Source organism: Cherax quadricarinatus, chromosome 20 (assembly GCF_038502225.1).
Source record: "Cherax quadricarinatus isolate ZL_2023a chromosome 20, ASM3850222v1, whole genome shotgun sequence".
NCBI classification, from domain to species: Eukaryota; Metazoa; Arthropoda; class Malacostraca; order Decapoda; family Parastacidae; genus Cherax; species Cherax quadricarinatus.
In genome coordinates, this window is record NC_091311.1 from 32315750 (window position 1) to 32329707 (window position 13958).

Sequence of the window (13958 nt, forward strand, 5' to 3'; positions counted from 1 at the left end):
ACAGGAGCCATCTCTGTAATAACAACAGCCATCACTATGATAACAGCAGATATCACTATGGTAACTGCAGCCACCGCTATGGTTACAGCAGTCACAGTTATGATAACAGTAGCCACAGCTAGGATAACAGCAGCCATCACTACGATAACAGCAGCCATCACTATGATAACCGCAGCCATCACTATGATGACAGCAGCCATCACTATGATGACAGCAGCCATCACTACGATAACAGCAGCCATCACTATGACAACAGCAGCCATCACTACGATAACAGCAGCCATCACTACGATAACAGCAGCCATCACTATGACAACAGCAGCCATCACTATGATAACAGAAGTCATCACTATGATAACAGTAGCCACAGCTGTGATAACAGCAGCCACTGCTATCATAACAGCAGCCATTGCTATCATAACAGCAGCCATCGCTATGATAACAGTGGCCATTGCTATAATAACAGTAGCCACTGCTATGATAACGGTAGCCAATGCTATCATAACAGTAGCCACTTCTGTAATAACAGTACCAACTGCTATGATAACAGTAGTCGCTGCTATCATAACAGTAGCCACTGCTATCATAACAGTAGCCACTGCTATCATAACAGTAGCCACTGCTATCATAACAGTAGCCACTATCATAACAGTAGCCACTGATCTGATAACAGTAACCACTGCTAACATAACAGTAGCCACTGCTATCTGCTATCATAACAGTAGCCACTATCATAGCAGTAGCCACTGATCTGATAACAGTAACCACTGCTAACATAACAGTAGCCACTGCTATCATAACAGTAGCCACTGCTATAACAACAGTAGCCACTGCTATCATAACAGTAGCCACTGATCTGATAACAGTACCCACTATCATAACAGTAGCCACTGTTATAACAGTAGCCACTGTCATAACAGCAGCCACTGTCATAACAGCAGCCACTGTCATAACAGTAGCCACTATCATAACAGTAGCCACTATTATAACAGTAGCCAATGCTATCCAACAGTAGCCACTGCTATCATAACAGTAGCCACTGCTATCATAACAGTAGCCACTGTTATCATAACAGTAGCCACTGTTATCATAACAGGAGCCACTGCTATCATAGCAGTAGCCACTGCTATCATAGCAGTAGCCACTGCTATCATAGCAGTAGCCACTGTTATAACAGTAGCCACTGCTATCATAGCAGTAGCCACTGCTATCATAATAGTAGCCACTGCTATCATAACAGTAGCCACTGCTATCATAACAGTAGCCACTGCTATCATAACAGTAGCTACTATCATAACAGTAGCCACTGCTATCATAACAGTAGCCACTGCTATCATAACAGTAGCCACTGCTATCATAACAGTAGCACTATAAGAGTAGCCACTATGATAACAGTAGCCACTGCTATCATAACAGTAGCCACTATAACAGTAGCCACTATCATAACAGTAGCCACTGCTATCATAACAGTAGCCACTATGACAACAGTAGCCACTGCTATCATAACAGTAGCCACTATGATAACAGTAGCCACTGCTATCATAACAGTAGCCACTATGATAACAGTAGCCACTGCTATCATAACAGTAGCCACTATGAAAACAGTAGCCACTATCATAACAGTAGCCACTATCATAACAGTAGCCACTATCATAACAGTAGCCACTGCTATCATAACAGTAGCCACTATCATAACAGTAGCCACTGCTATCATAACAGTAGCCACTGCTATCATAACAGTAGCCACTGCTATCATAACAGTAGCCACTGCTATCATAACAGTAGCCACTGCTATCATAACAGTAGCCACTGCTATCATAACAGTAGCACTATAAGAGTAGCCACTATGATAACAGTAGCCACTGCTGTCATAACAGTAGCCACTATAACAGTAGCCACTATGAAAACAGTAGCCACTATCATAACAGTAGCCACTATCATAACAGTAGCCACTATCATAACAGTAGCCACTATCATAACAGTAGCCACTATGAAAACAGTAGCCACTGCTATCATAACAGTAGCCACTATGAAAACAGTAGCCACTATCATAACAGTAGCCACTATAACAATAGCTACTGCTATCATAACAGTAGCCACTGCTATCATAATAGTAGCCATTATCATAACAGTAGCCACTGCTATCATAACAGTAGCCACTATAATAACAGTAGCCACTGCTATCAGAACAGTAGCCACTATCATAACAGTAGCCACTATCATAACAGTAGCCACTATCATAACAGTAGCCACTGCTATCATAACAGTAGCCACTATAACAATAGCTACTGCTATCATAAAAGTAGCCACTGCTATCATAACAGTAGCCACTATCATAACAGTAGCCACTGTTATAACAGTAGCCATTACCATAACAGTAGCCACTGCTATCAGAACAGTAGCCACTGCTATCATAACAGTAGCCACTATCATAACAGTAGCCACTATCATAACAGTAGCCACTGTGATCATAACAGTAGCCACTGCTATCATAACAGTAGCCACTATCATAACAGTAGCCATTATCATAACAGTAGCCACTGCTTTCATAACAGTAGCCACTATAATAACAGTAGCCACTGCTATCAGAACAGTAGCTACTGCTATCAGAACAGTAGCTACTGCTATCATAACGGTAGCCACTATGATAATAGCTACTATCATAACAGTAGCCACTGCTATCATAACAGTAGCCACTATCATAACCGTAGCCACTATCATAACCGTAGCCACTATCATAACCGTAGCCACTATCATAACCGTAGCCACTATCATAACCGTAGCCAAGAAGATGAAATAATCATGAACACACGCAAAATCCAGTGAAGCAAATTCAAAGATCAACTCGTGAAAATGAGATATAAGTAAAATTTAAGTAAAAACTCCGAGTTAACTAGTGTCTGGGGACGCTGATTGTTGAATATGATAATAATACGACGCTAATTCGTCCACGGAGACACGAGTGTCTCATAATTGCAACGAAATCACGAAAATTGTGGTGTGTTACACACTAACCATATTTCACAACAAATACATGCACTTGAATCTCCATACATAACTCAGCGCTTGAGTGTTATTAAGTACGTCATGAAATACTCCGAAGGTCATACAGGATTCGTGATATGCGATGTACAGACTTTGGTAAAAGCCTAAGTTCTGAACACCATAAAGTTATGAGAGTACGCAAGAGAAGAATCAGTCTCAAAACCAGTCGAGTAGTATAGCAATGTCCCACAACAACGTACTGGCCGCCATATTTCATACCTCCCACAAATAAGAAATTTCCTCAAAAGATCGTGTACTGTGTCCCAGCACTCACCGATTTCGACCAGCAAGCGGCTTAGTGTGAAATAATGTGTTTGTGTACGTCTTATGTGTGTATGAGTGGCTATAAGCACCTCCGAGCAGGACGCAAGCTTTCTGAACTCTCTCTTCAGGAAGGTAGAGGAAGAAAGCAGAGGGAAAGAAAACCCCCAAGACCATCAGCTTGGCCTACTTCAATTTCGTAATTATTCATAAAGACACAAGGTAGTTATCCAATAGTTAAAACTCTGAACTACTTTTAGTGCTCTAATATATTAAGCTTTCTGCATAACATTCAATTACGTAAATATTTAATAATAATACACATAACTTAACGCTGTGAATTTATAGACAAGTCCATTAACATTTTCTACTCTACTTGACAATGATAAAAATTATCTTGTGCATATAAATCAATCAAGAAATGTTCTTACAAGGACATATGCACTGAAAGGTGTGTCTTTCACTGTATATACTATATACACCATATACATTTCTATTTTGATGATTAAAATATTCTTGACTGGTGGTGAAAATGTGACGTAATCTATTGGTTTTAAATTATAAATTAATCAACCATTCATTCCTAAAGTACATTCATATTATTAATGTAAGTAATTAATATACCAGTATAATAATAATAATAGTAGTAATAATAATAATAATAATAATAATGAAAAATACAGAACTATAAATTTATGTAAAATGTAGTGGGTGACAAGAATGGATTAAGTAATAGGCGTGTTAGTAGGGACTGTTGATGGTAGTGGTGGTTATTGATGGTAGTGGTGGTTGTGGGTGGTAGTGGTGGCTGTTGATGGTAGTGGTGGCTGTTGATGGTAGTGGTGGCTGTTGATGGTAGTGGTGGCTGTTGATGGTAGTGGTGGCTGTTGATGGTAGTGGTGGCTGTTGATGGTAGTGGTGGCTGTTGATGGTAGTGGTGGCTGTTGATGGTAGTGGGGGCTGTGGGTGGTAGTGGGGGCTGTGGGTGGTAGTGGGGGCTGTGGGTGGTAGTGGGGGCTGTGGGTGGTAGTGGTGGTTGTGGGTGGTAGTGGTGGCTGTGGTTGGTAGTGGTGGCTGTTGGTGGTAGTGGTGGCTGTTGGTGGTAGTCGTGGTTGTGAGTGGTAGTGGTTGTTGATGGTAGTGGTGGCTGTGGGTGGTAGTGGTGGCTGTGGGTGGTAGTAGTGGTTGTGGGTGGTAGGGGTGGCTGTGGGTGGTAGGGGTGGCTGTGGGTGGTAGTGGTGGTGGCAGTTGATGGTAGTGGTGGCTGTGGGTTGTAGTAGTGGCTGTGGGTTGTAGTGGTGGCTATGTGTGGTAGTGGTGGCTGTGGGTAGTAGTGGTGGCTGTTGATGGTGTTGGTGGCAGAGGGTGGTAGTGGTGGTTATGGGTGATAGTGGTGGTTGTGGGTGATAGTGGTGGTTGTGGGTGGTAGTGGTGGCTGTGGGTAGTAGTGGTGGCTGTGGGTAGTAGTGGTGGCTTTGGGTGTTAGTCGTGGCTGTTGGTGGAAGTGGTTACTGTGGGCTGTTATCACTAATAGGGAAGTATTTTGAGGGAGGGCAGGCATTGAAACGTTGAAAATAGAGAAGAAATTGAAGGAGGATTTTAAGAAAGGGGTGAGGAAGGTACACAGTACAGTGTGTCATACAAGTAAAGATGAGTGCATGGGCGAGATGCAGGAGATGGGTAATGAGGGTGCAGACAAAAGTTTGTTTGTAACGTAAGGAAGGGTGAATAAGGCAGAGATAGAGATGATGCAGAGAGGTGCTGTTGTGGTGTAATAGGACGCAAGAAAGGGTACTGGGGAGGAATGGCAGGAGGGGTGATGGGGGAGCTGGGGAGTGAACTCTTCACATTGAATCTGATAGTCATGACACATTGGTGTAATTATTCACCCATTTTTGACCAGTCATTTCTGAGCAATTAATCACTTCATAATCCTGTCTGATCTCTCTCTCTCTCTCTCTCTCTCTCTCTCTCTCTCTCTCTCTCTCTCTCTCTCTCTCTCTTATTAGGGATTCATCTACTGGGTGAGGTTAAGCTAAGAACTCTTACATACTTCAGTTAGTCTAAAATTCTTTTCCCAGCACTTTTATGAGGAAACAAACAAATACTGAACAAAATGAAGTCAATGCCATCTGTGGGCCAGAGTTTTAATATGGCCATTTGACTTTATTTCATTAATGATCGTATGAAGTGAAAGCGTGTTCAAGACATAATTTATTCGATAAATGAATGCCCGCATATTAAGTAATTTTCTTGAGAAGGGTACAAAATGTGCCTTCTCCTTACTACCCGTCTTGTGGTATATTGCCTCCTCGTTGTCCATGCAGTGCCAAGTGTGGATCCATGATTACACTGGCTTGTACACAGCAGTAAGGCTGCTCATACCACTCTTGTGTAGAAGGCTAAGCTGAAATGACAGATCCAAATTAGTCGGGTCCAGATGAGAGTTAGGTTACCTGGAGGAGGTTACCTGGAGGTTATTCCGGGGATCAACGCCCCCGCGGCCCGGTCCATGACCAGGCCTCCCGATGGATCAGGGCCTGATCAACTAGGCTGTTACTGCTGGCCGCACGCAGTCCAACGTACGAGCCACAGCCCGGCTGATCCGGCACTGACTTTAGGTATCTGTCCAGCTCTCTTGAAGGCAGCCAGGGGTTTATTGGCAATAGATAGATAGATAGTTCTCAGTTTTGCCCAGAAGCCATAGGCGAGATAGGGAAAGGGAGGGATAGATAATCAAGGAAAGTGATGTATACTCATAGTGAGAGAAAACATGAACCTCGTATAGATTTTTACAGAGCTTTAGTTTGGTGAAGCTTCGTGGTTGCCTTGCTTGCAAGATTTACCACATGATTCTTAATAGTCATTCTTAATAGCCATGATGAGGGTAACAAAAAACTTAAGGTAAAGACAGACTGGATCCGATATTGGAGGGACAGAATGTGCTCAGATATTTGGGAGTGAACTTGTGAGCAGATGGATCTATGAAAGACGAGGTGAACCATGGAATTGACGAGGGGGAAAAAAGTGAGTGGTGCACTGAGGAGTCTGTGGAGAAGAAAAAACGTTATCCATGGAAGCAAAAAGGAAAATGTATGGGAGTACAGTGGTATCAACACTCTTATATGGGTGTGAAGCATGGGTTGTGAATGTTACAGCAAGGAGATGCCTGGAGGTATTGGAGATGTCTTGTCTCAGGGCAATGTGTGGTGTGAATATAATGCATAGAATTCATCTCTTGACGATTAGGATGGGCAGGGTTTCTAAAAGTTTTATCCATAGGGTTGAAGAGGGGTTGTTGAGGTGGTCCGGACATTTAAAAAGAATGGAGCAAATTAGGATGATTTGGAGACTGTATAAATATGTAATGGGAGGAAGACAGGGTTGGGGCCGTCTTAAGAAAGGTTGAAGGGGGAGAGTAAAGGAGGTTTTGTGAGTGAGGGGCTTAAACATCCAGCAAGCGAGTGTGTGTTAGAAGCGAGTGAAGACAATTTTTTTTTTATTTTATGTGCTGTTGGAGTGTGAACAAGGTAACATTTTAGAAGGGAATCAGGGAAACCGGTTAACCGTACTTGAGTCCTGGAGGTGGGAAGTGTCTTGCCTGCATAATGAAAGAGAAGTAGGGATATTTGAAGTTTTGAGCTATAGTATTGACGCCCCTCTGGTAAAATAGTGATGGAGTAAGTGATGGTACTTCCTGTACTTCCCAACTTCAGGACTCAAGTCTGGCATGTCGGTTTCCCTGAATCCCTTCATGTATGTTACATTGTTCACACTCCAACAGCACGTTAAGTCCTAAAAACCATTTGTCTTCATTTGCTCCTACCTAACACGCTCACGCATGCTTTCTGAAAGTCCATGCCCCTCACACACAAAACCTCCTTTACCCCCTCCCTCCAACTTTTCCAAGGATGACCCCTACCCCGCCTTCCCTCCACTACAGATTTATACACTCTCGAAGTCATTCTATTTCCTTCCATTCTCTCTTCATGTCCGAACCACCTCAACAACCCTTGCTCAGCCCTCTGGATAATAGTTTTGGTAATCTCACACCTCATCCTAATTTCTAAACGGCGAATTCTCTGCATTATATTCACACCATATATTGCCCTCAGACATGACATTTCCACTGCCTCCAGCCTTCTCCTTGTTACAATATTCACCACCCACGTTTCACACCCATATAAGAGCATATATATATATATATATATATATATATATATATATATATATATATATATATATATATATGCAATAAGATCAGAGTAAACAGGTGATTTTAAAATATGCAAAACAACCACTGTGAAAAAGTAGTGAAATTCCAAGCGCTTTCGTGACTACTCACATTGTCAAGGAACTATGAAAGTAATACATCAAAGGTAGGCAATTAAAAGGCTTAGACTACACCTCACAGTCAAACCCCACAACAAAGAAACACCTGACACGCGACAATACAGGACTCATAAGAAAAGAGGAACACTGCAGTAGGTCCGCTGGTCCAACTAGACAGGTCCTCACGACATCCCACTAACAAAATATTCTACCCAAGAAATAAGGTTTATTATTTGTCCAATTTATTATTAAACTCTAACAAAATTTTATTAATTATAAATGAGTCTAATTTATATAAACCTAAGGAAATATTCATATTATTTTCAAAACTGCTTTTTTGAAACAAGATTCAATTATATTTCTGTCAACCATGGACTTGCTTGATACAACTTTTTCAGCTTTTTGAAAATCAATTGGATGGTTAAAATCTCTCACATGAATAAATAGAGCATTGGAATCTTGTCCAGTTCTAATACTATATTTATGTTGTTTTAATCTAAGTTCGAGATTTTTACCAGTTTGGCCGTAATAAACTTTGCTGTTGAGTTTGAGGAAAATAACTCATTGCCTTTTCTAGATGTTTTAATTATTAAGAGCAATAATGATTTAAAATTTAAAATTTACAGAAAACCTACAAATAACTGTTCCTATGTACACTATTATTCTTCCCATCAAGATAGAGTTAAACTGTCTGTTTTCTCATCAATGTTTTTGAGAGCTTTACGTATTTGTAGTCCAGAGTTCTTAGATGAAGAAATATCCAAAATTTATGAAATAGCCATTGATCTGAAATACCCGAGAAATGTAATTGATAAATCATTTAAAATTGCTAGAAATACTTTTTACAACCCAAAAAGGGACAACCAACCTTGAACATTAAAATGGTATAAAATACCGACAGGTTGTTAGGTAAGACACATATGCAACAGTTAGGTATCTTTATTATGAAACGTTTCGCCTACACAGTAGGCTTCTTCAGTCAAGTACAGAAAAGTTGATAGAAGCAGAAGATACTTGAAGACGATGTAATCAGTCCATCATCCTTAAAGTTTTGAGGTGGTCAGTCCCTCAGTCTGGAGAAGAGCATTGTTCCATAGTATGAAACAATATATTGTTTCATACTATGGAACAATGCTCTTCTCCAGACTGAGGGACTGACCACCTCAAAACTTTAAGGATGATGGACTGATTACATCGTCTTCAAGTATCTTCTGCTTCTATCAACTTTTCTGTACTTGACTGAAGAAGCCTACTGTGTAGGCGAAACGTTTCATAATAAAGATACCTAACTGTTGCATATGTGTCTTACCTCACAACCAACCTTGGTAATAAATACCGACAAGTTGGTTTAGAAAGACACGTAAGCAAACACTATGACATAGTGTTTGTAATTGATAAATCTTTTAAAGTTGCTAGAAATACTTTTTACAATCCAAAAAGGGACAACCAGCCTTATTCAACTAAAAATATGTTGGTTCTCCCTTACCATGAAAACTTGGTTGATATGCCTTCTCTTCTTAAGACTTTTAATATTAAAGTTGTATTCAAAAATCTTGATACAGTAAAAAAACTTTTGATAAAGAATTCCCCCCAAAATGCTGATGGATGTGTCTATAAGATTCCTTGTAAAATTTGCGATAAAGTTTATTACGGTCAAACTGGTAAAAATCTCGAACTAAGATTAAAACAACATAAATATAGCATTAGAACTGGACAAGATTCCAATGCTCTATTTATTCATGTAAGAGATTTTAACCATCCAATTGATTTTCAAAAAGTTGAGAAAGTAGTATCAAGCAAGTCCATGGTCGACAGGAATATAATTGAATCTTGTTTCATAAAAAGCAGTTTTGACAATAATATGAATATTTCCTTTGGTTTATATAAATTAGATCCATTTATAATTAATAGAATTTGGGAAGAATTTAATAATACACTGGACAAATAATCTTTAAAATTTCTTATTTCTTGGGTAGAATAGTTTGTGGGGTGAGTTGTGCCAAGGACCTATCCAAGTTGGGTCGGCGCGCGTCAGGTGTTTAAACCGTTGTGGGATCTGATAGTGAGGTGCCGGCCAGACCCCTTATATAGTTTCCTTGGATGCTTTACTTTCATAGTTCCTTGATAATGTGAGTAGTCACGAAAGCGCTTGGAATTTCTCTATTCTTTCAGAGTGGTTGTTTTGCATATATATATATATATATATATATATATATATATATATATATATATATATATATATATATATATATATGTGTGTGTGTGTGTGTGTGTGTGTGTGTGTGTGTGTGTGTGTGTGTGTGTGTGTGTGTGTGTGTGTGTGTGTGTGTGTGTGTGTGTGTGTGTGTGTGTGCTCTTATATGGGTGCGACTAGCCAGGGGATGGAACCCATGCTGTTATAGCCGGCCTCATGTTGAGCGAAAATTTATGGTGCTCTAACCCACTGGACCATACAATCCTACAAGAATCAAGCACCCAGCAGAGCTAGGTGTTGTACCGTGACCCGAGGACATACGATGGTGTGGGTGCCTTAGAGCTAATTTCATTCTACTCCCTGTATGGTGCACTAGCCTCCACAAGCAGTAAATGTAGTATTGTAACCACGAACGAGTGTTATTTAATCACTAGCAACACTGCGACTAGCCGGGGGATTGTTTCAGCCCGCCTCGTGGGTGGGTTAGAGCAATCCTACAAGAATCACGCACCCAGCAGAGCTAGGTGTTTTACCATGATCCGAGGATATATGGTGGTGTGGATGCCTCTGAACTAATTTCATTCTACTCCCCGTTTGGTGTACTAACCTCCATGAGCAGTATTTTATATTATTGTAACCACGAACGAGTGTTACTGAATCAATAACACTGCAACTAGCGGAGGATTCAAACCCATGTCGTTTTTGGCCCTCCCCATGGCGAGCAAAAATCACACATGACACTAACCCACAAGACCACGCAATCCTACAAGAATCACGCACCCAGCAGAGCTATGTGTTTTACCGTGATCAGAAGACATACGGTGGTGTGAGTGCCTCTGAGCCAATTTCATTCTATTCCCTGTTTGGTGTATTAGCCTTCACGATCAGTATTTTATATTTTTTTGTAACCATGAACAAGTGGTATTGAATCAATAATAACTCTGTAACTAGACGAGGATTCGAACAAATCATTTTGGCCCACCCCATGGTGAGCGAAAATCACTCATGACACTCTAACCCACAGGACCAAGCAATGCTACTAGAATCACGCACTCAGCAGAGCTAGGTGTTTTACTGTGATCCGAGGACATACGGTGGTGTGGATGCCTCTGAATTAATTTCATTCTACTCCCCGTTTGGTGTGCTTGCCTCCACGAACAGTATTTTATATTATTGTAACCACGAACGACTGATATAAACGGGGAGTAGAATAAAATTAGCTCAGAGGCACCTACACCACCGTATGTCCTCGGATCACACCCTATAAAATGTTACTGCCAGTCATTGCTTTACAGATGCGTCTCATAAAGTACAGACAACGCCTGACGTCCTGTGGATCCCTGTGAGACAGCGGTACAGAGAATGTATATGCTCCAATGTTGTCTTGACGTCCCCTGGCCCCTTTCGTCGCCATCTTCGCCAGAAGTTCAGCAGGCCTTTTTCTCTTCCGTAGCTAGTGTTGAAGAGCTTCTAGGCCCCAGTTGTTTTATCATTTTTGTAAAAAGGTAAACGAAAGCCATGTTCCATAGGAATCATTTCAGTGTTCACTTTCTGCACTCCAGTGCTGTCGGGTCAAGACGACCCGAGGTGCGTGGCCAAGCGATGTAACGAGGTTACTAACCGTAATTTAAATATCCCGTACTAGTCTTTGTTTCCCATAGGCCTTGCTAGGTGGCCCTGTACTCCATAGGCTTGTTAGGTGGCCCTGTAAATGAGTTAGTGTGAGGCCACGAGACCCTGCCTCTTCCTCGCTTTTGCTCTAGCTGTGCTCCGAGCATCTACCCCCTTGGCACTGGCTCACCCTCACCCTTGTTTGCCTGGTGTACCCACTGCCAATAAACCACTCTCTAGTCTACCTATGTTTGCATTATCTTGCATTGCTCCTAACTCGCTATCTACCGAGCTATCTATGTAGCAAGCTCAGGCAAGGTGGACTGTCCCCTACCAGTTACCTAAACATATCGCCATTATGTTTATATTTAAAATGAGTTGCAAAATCGTAATGTGTTTCTGGCTAATATAAATAATAGAGCATTTGTAACCTATTCTACCATTCCAAATGTATTAGAAAACTAGTTAGGCATCACTTTGCCGTATTGTGTTAACCAGAGTATTGTTAGAGGACTCTGCTTTTTATGTTAAGGCACACATCGAATGTTTTTCTGCCAAGATGTCAGCATTTAGCATCTATAGCAGTGAAAAATCATCTACGAACTTTCCACACTAAGTACCTTAAGTCGACTCTTTAGTATGACATTACGACAAATACTTTATTCATTAATAGCAGGTGATATTTTTTTAGTGCCCCGAAACGAATATTAGTAACGTCGAAAAATATCATATTTAAAACTTTAAAAAAAAAAGGAAAAAAAATTCTTCGGTGTGTTAGCTAGAGCAAGATTCACCAAAGTAATCATCATAACCCTGTATTGAGTCAAGAGTGAATCCCCTTCATAACTGCCTGACAAGATCCTCATGATCACCTTACAGTACCCTCATGGCCATCTTACAAGGTCCTCATGGCCACTTTACAAAATCCTCATGGCCACCTCACAAGATCCTCAGGATCACATTAAAAAATCCTTATGATCACCTTCAAACATCATCATGACCATCTCATAACTTTCTCAATGTCACCACATAAAACCTTCACCCTCCTTTGATATTCAATTGGTACCTACGTACAAGCAGGTAAATATGTTGCCAGATAAACAACTAGGTAGAAAGCCATGTAAGGAGACAGCCAGACAGGCAGGCAAGCTGGTGGCCAGGTAGAATAATAAGAAGAAAAGAAGACAAGCAGTAAGGCAGGAAGACAGGAAAACTGGAAGAGAGGCACGTAGACTGACAGGAGGGTAGGCAGGCAGGTAGGTAGATATGCAAGCAGGCAGGTAGGTAGATAAGCAAGCAGGCAGGTAGGGAGAGGGAGAGAGAGAGAGAGAGAGAGAGAGAGAGAGAGAGAGAGAGAGAGAGAGAGAGAGAAGCAGGAAAGCAATACAACAAGCAGGTATGTAGGCATTTAGTTAGGCAACAACACAGGCAGGCAGGCAAAGAGGCAGGCAGACAGGCAGACAGTCAGGCAGGCAGGCAGACAGGCAGGTAGGCAAGCAAGGAGGCAGGCAAGCAAGGAGGCAGGCAGGCAGGCAGGCAGGCATGAAAAAAAGGGGCACAGAGGGGCAATCAAGCAGACACAAAGCAGTCAGGCAAAACAAGCCAACAGACAGCAGACTCAAAAGGACCTACAAGCGACTTAAGATGAGATCCGCAGATAAGCTCTTTAAACTGTCTCTCTCTTCTTCTCCCTCTGGTTTAATACTCTCTGGGACGGACTGGTCACACCAAGCCTTGATTTATTGCTCCTTCGTGGAAGCTTGACGTAAACAGGTTGAAAAAATTACTACTAGAGAGAAATCTTCAAAAAAGGATCTTGCTAAACTATTGAAAACTAAATAAAATATATGAGAAAATTAAAGAAAAATATGGATAAAACAAGACATTACACACACACACACACACACACAAACAAATACAATTATATATACATATATATATATATATATATATATATATATATATATATATATATATATATATATATATATATATATATATATATGCCGAATATGTAAAACTGGTCAGTTAGCAAGAACTCATTGAAAATTAAGTCCTTTCCAAAATTTTCTCTTATACGTTTAAAGATATATTTTTTTCATTAATGTTAATGTAAAAATTTTTAATTTTGCTCCAAAAGAATTTTAGAAAACTTACCTAACCTTATTATAACAAGAGCAATTTATTTTAGCCTAACCCAACTAAATATATTTTAGATTTGTTTACAATAATTTAATACTAAACAAACACAGTGAAATATATTTTTTTTCGTTAGGTTCAGGATGATTTTGGCGAAATTATTGCATACACAAATTTTCACTTGCCCTATATGGCAAGATGATCGTTGCTATTTAAGCCAAGATCGCAAGTTCTGCCTATTCGGCACGACATTATATATAAATGTCCTGTAAATGTCCTGTAGATATTTACTAAAAAAGAGGAGAAGAAAAACTTTATAAAACTGGGATGCTTGAATGTGCGTGGATGTAGTGCAGATGACAAGAAACAGATGATT